The sequence below is a fragment of the Chionomys nivalis genome, chromosome 11, assembly GCF_950005125.1.
Source record: "Chionomys nivalis chromosome 11, mChiNiv1.1, whole genome shotgun sequence".
In the NCBI taxonomy this organism is placed as follows: Eukaryota; Metazoa; Chordata; class Mammalia; order Rodentia; family Cricetidae; genus Chionomys; species Chionomys nivalis.
Genome location: NC_080096.1, coordinates 55,568,026 through 55,585,230, shown reverse-complemented (window position 1 = coordinate 55,585,230; position 17,205 = coordinate 55,568,026).

Here is a 17,205-nt window from a genome sequence, read left to right as displayed (position 1 = left end):
TGTTCATCATTCTGGATCTGGGTTATCTCACTCAGGATGTTTTTTTTCTTGTTCCATCCATTTGCATGCAGATTTCAAGATGTCATTGTGTTTTGCTGCTGAGTAGTATTCCATTGTGTAAATGTACCAAAGTTTCTTTATCCATTCTTCAGTTGAGCAGCATCAAGGTTGTCTCCAGGTTCTGGCTATTATAAATAATGCTGCTGTGAACATAGATGAGCAAATGTCCTTCTGCATCCTTTGGGTGGTATTGTTGGGTCTTGAGGTAGCTTGATTCCCAATTTTCTGCGAAACTGCTATACTGATTTTAGAATTGGCTGTACAAGTTTGCATTCCCACAGCAATGGATAGAATTTTAAGATAAAAAAGAAATCTTTCTTTTTGAACTCGCTTTTGGTCAGTGTTTTATCCCAGCAACAGAAAGCAAACTAGGACATCCATCCATCCCTCTCTCCTCAGAAGCCCTGAGATCATGGATGCACACCACATCATCCTGTTGTTTGTGTGTTCTGGGAACCTAATGTCTGGCACCTATCCACAGAAAACCTCCCCACTCTGAAGGAAGTGTTTTCTGTTTTGCATTTATTGGTTGATATAATGCATGTGTAGATGCACTTGTGCCATGGCATGTATGGTTCCCCAACATGGGGCTGACTAAATCCACCTAAAACCTGAGAAAGCTAATGGTGTGGGAAGTCCTTCTGTATATGTGTTGCTTTTAAATAAAGAAGCTGTTTTGGTCAGTGGCTTAGCAGAATAGAGCTAGAAGGGAAAACTAAACTGACTGCTGGGAGAAAGAAGGTGGAGTCAGGGAGAAGCCATGTAGCCCTGCCAGAGACAGAAACTGGATGGAACCTTGTCAGTAAGCCACGGTCGTGTGATGATACACAGATTAATGGAGATGGGTTAGTTTAGGTTGTAAGGGATAGCTAAAAAATGCTTATTTGGCTACTGGCCAAACATCTTTACAAATAATATAGTTTCTGAGTGATTAGTTCATAGTCTAGGCAGTTGGGAACGAATAATCGGCATCAGCCTACACATGTGTATGAATATTGGAGGATAACTTGTAAGAATTAGTTCTCCTTTTCCATTGTGTGGATTCTGGGAATCCCACAAGCACCTTTGCCTGCTACTTCATCTCCCTGGCACATGAGGGTTTCATTTTTTTTAAGAGATGAAAGGATTGACCTCTAGGATGTCAAGATAAAAATGAAAACATTATGAAGTTTGCTATGATAATTTGTTAACCTAAAAGGGTACACTGCAGAGTTTTCTAGTTCACCTGTGATATTAGAAAGAAACCCTGTAGCTTAGAAATATGACTTGGGAATTAAACTCCCTACTTTTCAAGAATTCAGCCTCCTCAGATAACTCAGCAGCAGTAACCTGCTGAATAGTACACATGGTTTTAATTTCAATAATTACAGAGATTTTAAGAGAACAGGAATCAGAAATGTACTTAACAGTACTATAGTTAGGGCTTCAAACACAAGAGAAGCCTTGAGAAAGAAATGAAACCCTAGCATTCTTATATACTTGCTTTCCAAATTACCTACCTGTCTGTGTTTCCAGCTATTTTCTCATCTACCAGGGGGTAGGAACAATTACTGCCCATCGTACAAAGCAGAACAGTAGAAGATCTGAAGTGCAATTGTCTAAGAACCTTCTTATAAGCTCTCTGAAAAGGTGAGGGTGGGCTGCAGATGCAGAGGCTCCAGGCATGGGTAGTAGACACAGTCCTATCTCTTTTTATCCTTCATATAGCCACTTCAGAGGTTTTACATATCCCAAATCACAAAGAAAGAACCACATTCTATGGATTCTTATGAGAAGCCTATAAAGACAGCATTCTATAAAATGCATGTGGACTGCACTCTTGATATATTTTATCCAGTAAAATTTCAAAATCATAGAAGTTTCAGCTATTTCTAATAACACCGAACCCATTTATTCTAAGCATCTGCAACTGTGCGCTCTGAACACCTGCGAATAGTGTTCTTGGTCGTACAAATTCAGCCTTACTTCTCCCCTCCTTAAAACAATTCCAAATTTGTAGTAAATCCTGTGTTCAAGACTTAGACAAGATTTTAAACCTCATCCATTTTGTTCTGAGCATTTGGCAAATCACTATAACAATCCAACATTTAGTCTTCAGTTTTCAAGTGGGTCGATTTTAACTGTATTCTATGTCTGTTTGGCTTATTAAACAAGATGATTTATATATTGTATCTAGTTCACAATAGATAGCACAGTAAATATTTAGTTATTAATCCATCAGGATTTACCAAGGAAATTACTAAGCAGTGCATCTCCAGTAATCCATCAATTCTACAAAATCCTAACAGAAACAGAAATATAGAAACATGCTTACAAATTCCAGCCATAAAACAAATATTGAATGCTCCAGTGCCAAATTTTTTCTTTATTTTCATCCTGTGTGTATACAAACAAGAGTTAGAACTAAAAGTCATGGAAGGAAAATGGACACAGATTTTGTTTTCCACACAAAGAATATGATTTTAAGAAGAAAGGTAACTGGTATTGACCAAACCATGAATGAATAGTCTTAGAAACAGTAAGTTTATGTGAGTTCTATCATGGAAGGTGATAAGACAAGGAAGTTATAGAAAATGGTGTAGTCACAGATGTGCTGGAGAAGAGGAGTCCAAATATGTCGTAATTGCAGTCAGTAACAATTTCCTGATTATCATGTTATTGGTGGTTAAAGAAGAGGGTTGAATGTTTGTGCCACATTTCCCTTACAAAAGTCTTGTGTTCAAGTTTGCTTTCCAATATGATGGTATTTGGAGGTGGTGCTTGTTGGAAATAACTAGTTCAGGAAGGTGGAGGCTTTAGGATTGGTATAAATACCTGATAATGATAGCTACTAGGTAACTTCTGTTCTCTCTGCTTCCTCTTATTCAGGGATATGTGAAGAAGGTATCCTTCTACATGGCAGTAAACAGGTCTTTATCAGAGACCAGCTCTGTGGACACTTTGATCACTATCTTCCCAGTGTCCAAAAGGGTAAGAAATGAGAGTTTGTGACCAAAGTTTCTCAGTCTAGTGTACCTTTAGTACACCAGTCTGATGTAATTCTCAGGCTACGAAACTTCCAGATGAGAATGGAAAGCACAGCATAAAAATAAAAATGAACATAATAGTGACTATAGAAGCAAATTTTAGTGGGTTCAAATTACATTTGATAACAGAACAGTTCCTTTGCTATATTCGTATGTCAGCAGAACTTGGAAAAGTTTTCATTATATTCCTCTACCCTCACACACACCTCAGTGGAATCATTGTTTGAACCTGTGATATTGCATCCCTTCTTTGTTTGAGCTTTTTTCTTTCTTAGTATGGTAGATTTTCTCAAGACAAAAAAAATAAGTACACACAATAATAAGACATCTAAGATAAATATTATTTATTGCTCTTTTAAACAATACTGGCTACTTTTGAAAACACTAATGAAAGACCATAATATTTGTGGCTTAAAGAATTCCTCTAACCTATTTTCTAATTGATAAACCTATCTTTCTGTTAAACAGAAATATTTTAAATTTAAAAATATTCATAGTATTTCTACCTGTATTTAGTTTCCCAAGTGCTCACTGAACTTAAATCAAAGTAGAGATTTTATGTCAACATGAAGGAGCATTGGAATTTTGAAGAGGTAATAGATTTAACCACCAGAAGACATCACCTTGCTAAGTAAAGCTGAAATATCTGGGAATAAGCATTTTGTGAATACAATCTATTACTGCATAATATTTTCTACAAATTGTCATTACAAAAACTCAGAGGCTTGATTATAGTCTAAATTTTACAATCTAGCATTGCTAATATCATTTGGTATTTTCAGCCTTTTTCTAATAGTTTCATATTGGACTGCTTTTTCCAAATGCATGCATTGACCTAATAATTGTAAGCTGGTGGAAAGAATGACCTATTAAAAACCCTAATTTCTACCAAGCAAAAGTTAATAGGGAATAAGAAGTGCAAAGAGTGGCACCAGGTGGTTCACAGGACCTTCAGGTAAAACAAATGAGATTTTTTTTTTTTTTTTTTTTTTATTAGGCTGACAGATACAATTTTTGCCTGTGTGTCAAGGGATAACAGGAGTGTTGATTTGAGTGGCTTATTAAACAGGCATGTTTAGCTCAGCAATATTACTCATCACTGGGCTTTTTAATCTGCCAAGAGATTGGGACCATTTGCACTTATGAACTGTGTGTAATTATGGTGATTCAGATTTTGGCTGATAATGAATCTTCCATCACAGTGTGCTTGCTCGGTCCTTTGTTGTCTGTTCTTCTACATGAAGAGAGAGCAAAGGGAATTCTACTTTGACCCTGGCTTGAGTGGAATATGGATGTCTATAAAAATATGAAGTATGCATCTCTATAAGCATTGTACTTGATTTTTTCTTTCTGTTTTCCGTTTTAGTTTCAGAGAGCGTAGAGAAAGTGTGTGTGCTATCTAAGGTGAATGAAGGACATTTATATTTCATACCAAAAGGTAGAGAAAACTAGAAAAGAATCTCTATGTGACCTTAATAAGCTGCAGCTTTCTAGGTAGACGGAGAGTAGGTTGTTGTGTCTCATCTTGCTCTCATCCTTATTCAGCTGCAGTCTTTTTCTATTATTGCTTCCTGTGATCTCAGTCCCTATTTACTTCTAGCTACTCCACAACTACCTGGTACTATTCCATGTTGCCTTGTGTTCTTTATGAGCTCAGCTCCTCATCTTACAGATGAGATAATTCCATTCCTGAAAACTTCATGAAACTTTCAAAACTGCAGCTGAGCACAGTTCTTTGTAACACTGTCAGTCTTGACACACAACCCTGTTCCCTTTGTGTTCTCTATCTTTCTCTGTCCATAGCTACGTGAACCTCTGATGATGTAGTAAAGGTTATGAGAGCTATTGGTATTTTTGCCTTATAGAACTTTCTATAATGAAAAATAAGCTATTGAAAGGATTGAATCTCAACTATGTTCTGTTTCAGAGACCATGATAGACCAGTGGTGAAACTTTTCTATCTAAGGATTTGGGAACTGGTTTTGCTACAGCCCTGTCATTTTCTTCTAAGTGAACATCATTACCCAATTCTGCTCTTCAGTCCTTCATTAACAATCTAATGGCAATGATGATGGGGATATAAGTATGGGGGTTAGAGTGACTCATTCTTGCTTGCTGTCTTTGGAAAGAGTAAGTTTGGCAGGCTCAGATTAGTTTTTATCAAATTTTTGCTTTGAAAGAGAGATACCTTCAACAAAGAATGATTTTTATCTGACGAAAGAGTACCCATACCCTAGTTTCCTGTGTTTGGAAGAACAATTCTCTATAATACTTGGATTATAAGCATGACAACGACTTCTCATTTGAACTTTCTTCTTGTTCAAATTTACCTCTTCATGATAAAAGATGCTTTTCTGTCTACAGTGTGTCAGGTTCATAACTGAGGAATATCTCATTAAGCTTTCTAGCTTGTTTTTTGTTACTCACATATAGGAATATTTAGTCAAACATTCTCAAATATATTCCTGTTTGTAACATGAATTGCTTTATTATTTCATATTTCTCTTTCAGGTATCTTAAAATATTTGAAAAGAAAATTTTCTTTTGAGGATAAGAAGTATTCTAATTGGGAAAGAAACAATGGGTAGTTCTGGTTCATCTTAGCATATGTCTTTAGGAATGTTCCCTCCAAGTAAAATATTGAGTGTGTGTATGTGTGTGTGTATACACGTAGGAAAGAGAGAATAACCCCAATCTTAACAGAGGTCTTAAGAAAGACATGTAAATATTATTTTCAATTTCTAAGAAAGAATTGATATTATAAGATAATTTAAGAAAGAGGTTATTACCTTTCTATATATATCCTGAAAAGATGGAAAGCACAATTTTTCATTTGGTAGCTAGATTTCTGGGACAGTTTTAAGAAATGATTAAATACAAACAGAAAATTGTAACATTTTACCATATATGTTACCATATATGTTAATATCTACCTACTAAAACCACTTTGTAAAAGATTTTGTGTAAGGGGCATAGCACATGCCTTTAATCCTAGCAGTCAAAGACAGAGGATGTCTATGATTTGGGGGTCAGTCTGGTGGATATAGTGAGTTTTATGCCATCCAGGGCTACATACTGAGACTCTTTTAAAAAAAAACAAATAATATTAACAACAAACTGATGTTGATGTTCTATTCATGAGATATATAATTGGTGTAGTTGGACAAAAATATGCTTGGACTGAGTTTGTAGACTTATGCCTTTCATCCCACATAATACCAGTTTTCCTCTTACTATGTCCTTCATATAATTAGTAACTTAAGCAAGGAGAAACATATGAGTGCAGAGGACTCAGAATCTCCAACTTGTAGTGAAGAACATGTTTGCTGTTAAATAATCTTAAGAACAGCTTGTTACATTATTAGTTTGTCCCAAACTATCACTGTTGTGTGCATTCTGTCCCTGGATCTAGTCATTATTCATCTCATACAAGATTAGATTAGATTTAATTAATTTTCTAGTAACCAATTCTAAACGGAAACTGTTTTAGTTAACTTTTTAGTTGCTGTGACAAAGCAGCATAACCAAGGCAACTTATAGAACAATGGGTTTGTTGGGACCTTATAGTTTTAGAGGGCAAGTACATGGCCATCATAGTGGGGAACATGACAGGATGCAGGCAAACAAGGTACAATACTGACAAGCCTCCTTTCATTTACATTTTGAGAACAGTCAATATAAAAACTTGTTCACAGTCACCATGTGGTAATGAGGAGGAAAGATCTAGTTTTTATAAAAGGCAATTGGCATAGTATACAATAATTAAAGCTCACCAGGGTGAATTTATGACCACAAAACCTATGCAGTTGCCACTAGGTCAAGTTCACACAATATTTTTCCACATTTGGATAGAGCTATTATATAACCTAATCTTCTGTCTCTTCCTATCCATTCTACAAATCTGATGAAAACAGTTTTACAGAGCTATACAATTTCAATGAAGAAAGAAGCATGTGCACAGGTTCCTGGCCATTCTTACATAATACATCAGAAAACCCCATGACCTCAGATAGTCATCTTTAGAATCTTCCACATTTCGTGATGAAATTTGTATGCATAAATTGACTAAACATATTTGAAGAAACATTTTGAAGGAAAACCTAGGTTTTATATACTATCACTTGTTTTTAGCTGGGAAAAGGGAGACATGTTTCACTGGAAACATTTACTGACAGTGTTGTGATAGGGACTAAAATGTCTCCAGTTGACATATGCATAGGAAAAGAATTTTGTTTCAAAATAATTACAGCTTTATTTGGAAAAAAATGGCTGTGTAGCAGATATGTCTTATTGTTTCTATTCTACTAATGGAAAGGAATGTTGGTAAGCCACTGTTGCTCTGTGGAGTTAATGCCAGAATCGAATACTGAGTAGGATTCTTTCTTAGGAAACAGACGATTACAACAGGCAACACTGCAGTATCTTCTACTAGAAAAAGAGATTTCCCCTAAAATGGACTCTGTAAATCCTCTTCTCTGTTTTGCTATCACTGCAATTATACCTCAAAACCTCCCATTTTTAATAAAGCCCATCATAACAATGTTTCTGTTTTTTTTTTTAATTTTCATCTTCTCTTTCATCTACTTCTCTGCTTCTTTGTCAACTTTTCTGATGCTTGAGTGTTTTCCACAATGTCGAGAGAAATCATAGACTTTCCAAGTAGTCAGCTCTCACTGAACTCCAGCTTTATCTTAGTTAAGCTTAACAGAGAGAAGCTTATTTATGAAATATCTCTGCTTCCTTAAATGAGAGAAGAAGCAATATATATTCTCAAAGTTAGAATTAACTGAAAATGTATGTAGACTATCTAACAGAAAGATAGATAGAAAAAGGCACTTGACATAAGTTTCTCCCCCTTTCCTTTTTTCTTAGTTGTCTTTGTTTCCTGTGATTGATGAGGATGACACCACTAGGAAACAGCTGGAACTTTGCAACTTAGCTAGTGAATGCTCCAAGAACTATTTAACTATTTAATGTTAGCCTAGGTATAAATCAGTATATAGAACAAGAGTTATATTTCAGTTGTTCAGCCACATTTCTGTAACCCTTAACAGACTGATATGCACACTTGACTTTCATCACTGCATTTCAGAGTCAAGAAAATTATAAATGAACAAAATGTCCACTTTCATTGGCACTTTGAAATGGGTATGGTTTACTTTGAAAATATAGTCCTATGGATAAGTGTCTTTCCAGATAGCAGAGTGATGGAGAAGGTTTGAGATATAACTGTAATATATATGAGTATACTCATTAGATTTGGTTGCTTACTGGATTGAGTGGTGTCTATAAAATCGGTAAAGTTTTTAAGGTAAGTCTCTGAGGGTGTTTTCAGATTTATTTGGCACATGGGTTAGTATAATAAGTGAGAAAATACTCACTCTGAATGTGGGCATCACTATCTCACTGTCTGGCATACAGATGGAATGAAAAGCAAGAGAGTTTGCCAGCATGAACACTCGACTCTTCTCATACAGGAGAGCTCGCCAAGTGTGCATCTTTGTCTCTTCTAGGGAAGGTGTACTTCTATTGCCTATTGTCATCAACCACAGACAGCAGAATCCTAGTTCTTCATCCTCTAAATGTGAACTATCCTCTGACTCTCTAGTAAGCATCTCAGCCTTCAGCCTCAACTAGACGCATTCCCAAGATTCTTCTGTGGCTTTCAGAATTCTGACTTAGCAGCTACTGTTCTTCTAGATTTCCAGCCTCCAGAGGGACACTGTGGCACTATCCAGCCCATGACCCTAAAAACCACTGTAATAACTCCTGGTGTAATTATGTATATTGTTCATGTTCTCTTGGAGAATTATGACTAACATCAATCTTCAGGCCTTTATTAAAAAGTTTGAAATTCTAACCACATAAATTCTAGTTCTATTTGTTTCTTGTAAGTGTACTCTTAGAGTCTAAATATGTTACCATTATAAACTGATCAAATTAGTAAAGACTAAAAGCCCAGAAACTGGATTCTGGTATCCTTAGTCCTATTATATTAATAATAAAGCTCTTTGAAATGCATATTCCTTAATCTTGCCTTGCAAATTATTATTCTGTAGGTGAGGTACAGTCATGTGCTCTGTGTTTTCAGTGTACCTCAGGCAAGCCTCATGTAAGTAGTCTTTGAAATTTTCTGAAAAATTTTGCCCTGCACTTTGCTTTATAAATAACTTGTACAACTGCTTCTTGGGGGCTGCCAAGCAATGGAGTCTAGTGAGATAGTTGTAATTTCTGGAGCTGAGAGAAAGAAATCCAATTAAGAAATGTAAATTCTTCTTCATGCTGAGAGAATACAAAGCAATAAAAATATGAATTCCTTTATGCTGCAGGGAAGCTTCTGGGAGTCCATAAAGGGTGAGTGATCCTTGCTGAGCAGCTGGACTGTCATCATCATGGCTGGCTTTTATGGTACCAGATGAGGCACTTTCCTGGAAACAATCTCTTCACTGTTCTCAGTACAGGCTGCGGAGTTCTTTCTTTTAATGTTTGAAATTCATAATTAACTATTTAGAATGGGGGTAGTGTTAAAATAGGAAATGAATGAAATCCTTCCTGGGGAAGATTATCTGATTTCTAATTGTTCCTTACAATACAGCTGTGCAGAAGGATTGAAAAAAAAAATCCTAGTGGTTGAGGGTAAAGGAAAGATTCTGCAATAATTTGGTAGGAACTGGGGAGGGCACAAAGAGATATTATTTCTAGTCATTTTCATGATCCATCACATTTGTGTGATTTGAAAGCAGCCCATGACGCAAAGCTGCAGCCATCGTCTCCTACTGAGAAAGAAAAGGTATAAATGAAAGATGTAAAAGTGGTAAGGGTTTGCCAGGAGTGATTTCGTTGCTTTCATCTTTCATGTGCTGTGGAGACAAAGAACTGAGGGCAACTACTTTTTGCTTGTTTGTTTTTGTTTTAAAGATTACGAATATTTCTTTTATATTTTTTTTGGCCCGGGAGGATTCTCTAGGTTTTTGCTCAAATAATACTTACCACTTCATTTTTTTTTTTTTATTGCAGAGAGGGAACTTGTTCAGAGAACATTTTCTATTTATTTATTTATTTATTTATTTATTTATTTATTTATTTATTTAAGATTTCTGCCTCTTCCCCGCCACCACCTCCCATTTCCCCCCCTCCCCCAATCAAGTCTTCCTCCCTCCTCAGCCCAAAGAGCAATCAGGTTTCCCTGCCCTGTGGGAGGTCCAAGGACCACCCACCTCCATCCAGGTCTATTAAGGTGAGCATCCAAACTACCTAGGCTCCCACAAAGCCATTACGTGCAATAGGATCAAAAACCCATTGCCATTGTTCTTCAGTTCTCAGTAGTTCTCATTGTCCGCTATGTTCAGCGAGTCCGGTTTTGTCCCATGCTTTTTCAGACCCAGGCCAGCTGGCCTTGGTGAGTTCCCGATAGAACATCCCCATTGCCTCAGTGTGTGGGTGCACCCCTCGCGGTCCTGAGTTCCTTGCTCGTGCTCTCTCTCCTTCTGCTCCTCCTTTGGATCGTGAGACTTCAGTCCAGTGCTCCAATGTTGGTCTCTGTCAGAGAACATTTTCAAAGACATAGCTGTCTAGTTTTCCTTCCTTATGTCCCAGAATTTGTAAGTACCTTCTCTCCTCAATAATTCTAAGTCCATACCTATCAGCTACATGTTGTTGAATCAAATCTAAGTTTCCAAGAAGATACCTACAGAAGAAACCTTCATGGCAGCATTTATGTGCATTCTATTTTTCAACATGTTCTACAGTCTTGACTTAAAGACTGCTATTTACGCAAACTAATAAGAAGCTGGATTCTCATCAAGGCCCTTGATAAGCCTTGTCTATTAAAAATGTATTTTCAGATAGTCAGAATAACTTGAAAAGACAAATCTGAGCCTTTCTTTCCGTGTGAAGAAAATTTAGTTTCCTAGATGCAAGGACTGCCTTTAATAAGACAGGGGACAAATGGCTAAAGTGGAGATTCCCAGGACAATCATAAATAAGTAATTAAATTTAGGATATCATTTTCAAATAATTTTCTGTCATTGAATAGACTTAGGATATATAGAAATAACACAATTCTTGTGAATATTTTTACCATTTAAGGATATTCATAAGTTAAAATTCAATGTGTTCTTCTCATTTATAGTGAACTTAGTATTGGCAGAAATGCCAAATCATGTCTTCATCTCTCTCTCTCCACAGTGTACCTAACAGAAATAATTAGCTGTTTAGGTCCTCTCTGACAGTCTACATTAGGTCAAATGAAAGCTGCGTGTATTGAACATTCAAATCCACCACAGCAGCTTGTGTTAGGCTCTTATTTAATGAAGGAGAACTGAGAATTCTACTAAATGCACAATATATATGAATTCACTATTTCAGCATTTACCTCAAACACAATAACCTACCCCCTGCTTTTTTGGCATGTTATTCTTGAATTAACTAATTAACTAATTTGATAGGAAGCATGAAAAATTAAGAAAAATCCCTATGCTGCTCACTCAGTTTGCTCTAATAGTAGCAGCTTATGTAATTCATATCCTATCTTTTCTGTCCATTTGATTAGGGCTCTTTTTTTTGTTTGTTTGTTTTTTGTTTTTTTTTTTTCGGTTTTTCGAGACAGGGTTTTTCTGTGGTTTTGGAGCCTGTCCTGGAACTAGCTCTTGTAGACCAGGCTGGTCTCGAACTCACAGAGATCCACCTGCCTCTGCCTCCCAAGTGCTGCGATTAAAGGCGTGCGCCACCACCGCCCGGCTTGATTAGGGCTCTTTTATGAACTTGGTGGTTCCACCTGACTCTGCTGATGGCTTCTACACTGTTGACAACATCTGGAAGTGATGTCAGTTATATTTCGGCCTCCAGGCTATTTCCTGGGGAAGCTAGATTATACTGGGAAAATGGGAAAGTCCCACCTTACTCAGGGTCCCAAGAGCTGATCATTGCTTTGAGTAGAACAGATACCATTCAGACCTTAGGAAGAGAAAGTCAGATAAAGTTGAGATAACAGTTGCAATGTGTGGCGTAGCCATGGCTTATCAACTTATAAACATCAGTAGGCACACTTTCCACAAGCACCTGTGAGAAATGTGCGTGGAACCTCTAATGTAGGAGATCCTGAGTTCCATAAGCTTAGGCTTAATGCTGTGCTACTTCTCAATAGCAAAGTGATAGGAAGAAACTTTGAAACTTCTCAAATTCTTATTATTCTCCTTTTAAGAAAATATTTATTTTATGTTACTTGTTTGAATGTTTTCTTTGTCTATATGTCTGTGCACCATGCTCATGTGTGGTGCCCATCGATATCAGAATAGGGCATCTAATTCTTTAGGACAGGTGTGATGGAAAAGTGTGAATTTCTATGTGAATGTTGGGAATCAAGTCCGAGCCCTTTATGAGAACAACAATTGTTTTTAAGCATTGAGCTCTCTCTCCAGTTTTCTATCATCTTCATAAAAGCAGAATAGTATTAAACTCCACAAGGTGTGCAGCAACATTTGAAGAGAGGTTAGTAGTGCCTGCTCCTGATGGTCAGAATGCCATCTATAATGCCTTCTCTCTCCTCTAGCTTATCCATTTGTTCCTATCGGCAACGTCACTAAGTTTGTCATTGTATAATTCCCCTTCTGTTCCTGTAATACTCAAGATAATTTCCAGCATAAGATATTTAAATTCTATATTCTGCATGATTAATTAGATCAATACAGTTTAAAAAAACTTTCATTTATTTTTTAACATAGTATTTTAAAAGAGATTATTGAAAGACAAACTGTTTATCTTAAGGGAATAATTGGTGATTCTTTTTTCTCTCTCTGAGTAATGAATTGATATATCTTTAATTGCTATTTTGAGAAAGGTATGCCTCCAAATGGGCATTAGGGAGAGGACAGATTTTAATTAAACCATTTAGCACATCCTGAATAACCCCACCAGGAGGCACAATAAAGGTCTGGATAATTGGCTCAGAAAGATGGAGGCAATGTGGGAACTTCAAACTCAAAGTTAGCTGCAGAGATAATTCCACACCTATGTCCTAATCTACAACACAGAGAACACAGAACATTTGAAATCCAGACTAGGTCAATCTTTTGGTTTTTCTCTAGAAAGTCTTCCAACTGTACGTACATAGTCTGTTTTGTGAATGAGTCTATCGAGGGGGACTTCTTAAGTTCCCTAACAGTGCATCTCCCCCAGTATTATGTACCAGTGTGGCTTGCCATGTTCCCTATTCTCTCAGTCCGTCCATTCTTTCCCATATTTACCCTGCTAATGAATAATATTCTAAAGATCAGTGACAACATATGAACACAGAAAAGCAGGATAGAAGCTGAAGGCTGAATCTCTCCCATGATGCAGTTTGACAGGATCAGGCAGTTCAAGAGGACAGAAGATCTAATGTCCTGACACTGACATCAGGGTGGTTATGCAGCTGGGCAAGCCAATGGCAAAGCCTGAAAACCAGGCTGCCAGGGAGCAAATACCAGAGCAGCAGATTTGGAAGAGGTAGGCCGAGAAAATAATTGAATTAAAATAATATGTTTATATCTTAGTATTTTTGATACAATATGAAATCTTTAGATAAACTGTAGAATACAAGGTAAAATAACCTTATACTTATTTCTTAAAGAAATAATTTTTGTTCAATGAAAGAAATGTATGCATGAATATAATACATAAAACAAGACATGGGATCAATGAATGGCTCCACAGGTAAGGGCTTTCCACTAAGCCTGATGATCTGAGTTTGGTCCCCAGCATGCAAATGGTAGATGGTTTTTGAAAACCTAAGCTAGCAATCTACCCTATGCTCTTTTATTCACTGTTATTCTTGTTTGAGAATAATAAAACCTGTACATTTCATATTGAATGAAGTCTTCTATGGTTCAACATCTGATGTTTTACAATTGACATTTTCTCTTTTTTAGTCTTCTCAAATCTATTTATTTATTTATTTATTCATCTACTTATTTATTTATTTATTAAAGATTTCTGCCTCCTCCCTGCCACCGCCTCCCATTTCCCTCCCCCTTCCCCAGTTAAGTCCCCCTCCCTCGTCAGACCTAAGAGCAATCAGGGTTCCCTGCCCTGTGGGAAGTCCAAGGACCACCCACTTCCATCTAGGTCTAGTAAGGTGAGCATTCAAACTGCCTAGGCTCCCACAAAGCCAGTACGTGCAGTAGGATCAAAAACCCATTGCCATTGTTCTTGAGTTCTCAGTAGTTCTCATTGTCCGCTATGTTCAGCGAGTCCGGTTTTACCCCATACTTTTTCAGACCCTGGCCAGCTGGCCTTGGTGAGTTCCCAATAGAACATCCCTATTGTCTCAGTGTGTGGGTGCACCCCTCGCGGTCCTGAGTTCCTTGCTCGTGCTCTCTCTCCTTCTGCTCCTGATTTGGACCTTGAGATTTCAGTCCAGTGCTCCAATGTGGGTCTCTGTCTCTGTCTCTGTCTCCTTTCATCGCCTGATGAAGGTTAATATGAAGGAGGATGCCTATATGTTTTTCTTTGGGTTCACCTTTTTATTTAGCTTCTCTAGGATCTCGAATTATAGGCTCAATGTCCTTTATTTATGGCTAGAAACCAAATATGAGTGAGTACATCCCATGTTCCTCTTTTTGGGTCTGGCTTATCTCACTCAGGATAGTGTTTTCTATTTCCGTCCACTTGCATGTATCCAAGCTTCTATTGAGTACCTTCCATCTTTCTAATTATCCTTTAACTTTATTCAAGCAATTACTATACTCTTCTAATTCATGTACTCATTCTTTAGTTTCAGAGTCTTAAAAAAATTAGTTCTTAGCTGGGCAGTTGTGTGTATGCCCTTAATCCCAGCACTTGGGAGGCAGAGGTAGATGGATCTCAGTGAGTTTGAGGCCAGCCTGGTCTACAAAGCAAGGTCCAGGATAGGCAGGACTGTTACACAGAAAAACCCTGTCTTAAAACAACAACCAAACCCCCAAACACCCCTAAAACCAGTTGTTATGTCTTTTCTATTGATATATTTTTATGATTTTTTTCTTATTGTATTGTTAATGCATTCTTTTAGTTGTAAATTGTTGATATATCCATGCCAGTGTCCACGGGATTTGCTGAGTTGTCTTTCATACTTCATGCTATCATTGTATGACTTGCTGTCTTTCCTGTGTGCTCATTTTCTTCACTTATAATGTAGTAAACTGATTTGATAAAGTATACTCTGTAGATCTGCTGCTCTAAGATGTCCATGTGAATTAAGAAAGAGAGACTGAGCCTCAGAGACAGACAGTCCAGAGTTTTACTCTTTGATAATCTTCTACCAAAAAAAAATTCTTGTGGTATGGATGCTTTGTTCATAGCTTAAAAAATGGATTTGAGAAAAGCAATCACTTCTCTAGTTTCCCGTCCCTCAAGTTGAAATTTAAAAGACCAGGAACATTGAAGAAAGTGACTGAATGAGTCTTGTGAGGAAGAATTAAATTGCTTTGTATTGTGTACATTACAGTGTTTCTTTGTCCAAATGGAGTTAACTTGCAAGTGGATTTTCAGCCTGTCAGAGTTCCAGATGAGAACTTCACTAGTTGATACATTGATTATATCCTTCTGAAAACCCAGGTGAGGACCTGGTAAAATCATGACAGAAATGCTGATACGTAAAACTTGCAATATAATAGATGTATGCTTTCTAAGTCTCTCACCTGTTGTGCAGACAGAAACAGATAGCTTTTGTTGTACAAGTCATAGCATGTGAAAGAGGAGGAAGAAAACTGGAAAAATAAGTTGACTCTCACATTTTAAGCTTTTTTATTTTTATTTTTCAATTAAAAATTTGGTTTCTCATAATATATTTTGATCATATTTCCTCCAAATTTGAAAGCTAATTTACACATACAAGAGAAAAACAACCAATATTTGTCTTTTCCAGTTGGTGGAAAGATCACCCATGTTCTTGGAGGATTAATGTTATAAAAATGGTCATCCGACCAGAAGAAAACTAGATTCAATTAAGTATACATCAAAGTCCCAATACAATTCTTTGCAGAAATTGAATAAAACAAGTTTTAACTTTATATGGAAACACACACGTGTGGATAACACACACACACATACACACTAAAACATAACAAGGTAGCTAAAACAGTGCTGAACAATGAAAGAACTGTTGTAGATATCATCACTCCATACTTTAAGATGTGCTACAGAGCTGTAGAAATACAAATCTCATAGACTTAGTATAAGAGCAGACAGATTGATCAAAATAATAGAACTGAAGAACCAGACATAAATCCACACACCTATGAACACTCATGAATTTTTGACAAAGAAGCCAAAAATACATACTGTAAAAAGATGACATCTTCAAACATTGATCAAACAGGATGACTGCATTTTGAATAATTAAAATAGATGTACATCTATCACCACACACAAAGCTCAGTACAAAAGGATGAAGGACCTCAATGTATGATCAGATACCCTGGATGTGATAGAAGACAAAGTAAGAAATGGTTTTGCACTCATTGACACAGGAAGGTACTTTCTGTACAGGATACCATTAGCATAGACGCTAAGACCAATAACTAATAAATGGGACTTAATAAAGTTGGCAAGTTTTTGTATGAAGAAGGACACCATCTTTTGGGTAAAACAGCAACCTAAATAATGGGAAAATGCCTTTACCAATTATTCATTTGATAGAGGCCTGATATCTAAAATATATAAAGAACTAATGTAAACAAAATGGACGTCAAGTAAACAATTCAATTAAAAACAAGTACAGTTCCAAAACACGGAGCTCTAAAAAGATGAAAGACGAATACCTGAGAAACCCTTAAAGAAATGTTCAACAGCCAGCTTGAGTCACCAAGAATGCAAATTAAGGGAGGGGCATGTTGCCATGGTACATACCTTTAATACCAGCACTTGGGCAGCAGAAGCAGAGGATGTCTGTGAGTTTGACACCAATCTCATTCCAGGATAGTGACAGATATAAAGAAGTACCCTGCCTCAAGAATAAAACAAAATACCAAAAAAAAAAAAACCCTACTATGAGATTTTATCTTACACCAGTCAGATGAGCAAGATTAGTAAAATAAATTCTCCTCATGCTGGTCAGGATGTAGGTAAAGGGGAACTCATCCTTGCTGGTGAGAGACAAATT